The sequence below is a fragment of the Microtus pennsylvanicus genome, chromosome 16 (genome assembly GCF_037038515.1).
Source record: "Microtus pennsylvanicus isolate mMicPen1 chromosome 16, mMicPen1.hap1, whole genome shotgun sequence".
NCBI lineage: Eukaryota > Metazoa > Chordata > Mammalia > Rodentia > Cricetidae > Microtus > Microtus pennsylvanicus.
The window spans coordinates 24,059,500-24,060,142 of record NC_134594.1 but is presented as its reverse complement, the minus strand read 5'-3'; the positions used below and the strand labels follow the sequence as shown (position 1 = coordinate 24,060,142).

Sequence of the window (643 nt, the reverse complement as noted above, 5' to 3'; positions counted from 1 at the left end):
TGAACACTTGTAGACCAGGTTTAGCCTCAAACTTTTAGGAAATCAGCCTAGTGTGGGTTTTAAAGGAGGACACCACACCACCATCCCAGGGTAAGACTTTGCTCTTTTCTAACTAGCAGAATTTTAGGTCTTTGAAAGCTCTAGTCTTCCTAAAGATCCGGAGATTATAACAGCAAACTGTATCCTGGTACAAGTTTTTTAGTTGTGTGAAATATAAATATGGGCTCGTCCGGGATTTGAACCCGGGACCTCTCGCACCCTAAGCGAGAATCATACCCCTAGACCAACGAGCCACGTAGACTAGTGTCCTTGATCCATTTTATGACCATTCAGGCGTCTTAGGGCGGGACTGAGTTGGAAGGAGAATCGGATTTCAGACCCGCCCTGAAAGGGTGAATTCAGGACGTGGTTACCCAAGAACTCCATCATTCTGGTACCTCTCCATCACAGACAAAGTTAGGAGCCCTAGCCTGCGAGTGCGACTTTGGTCTTGGCAGGCGGGTGCTACTCGGCGCTTGGCGGGCAAGTTCACGCTGCCCACGTATAAGCCCGCGCTCTGGAGGTCACAGTCACTGAGCCGGACAGACGGCTGCTGGAGCCTCCTTGGGCCGCCCCTCCTAGAACACCAGACCGCGCCGTGCAG

General features: G+C 51.6%; 1 non-coding gene across 1 annotated transcript; it reads right to left on the bottom strand.

Moving 5' to 3' along the window:
* Positions 1-221: 221 nt before the first annotated feature.
* On the bottom strand, positions 222-293 carry Trnap-agg (transfer RNA proline (anticodon AGG)). The gene has a single exon. It is a non-coding gene; the product is annotated as a tRNA-Pro (tRNA).
* Between the last annotated feature and the right edge of the window lie 350 nt (positions 294-643).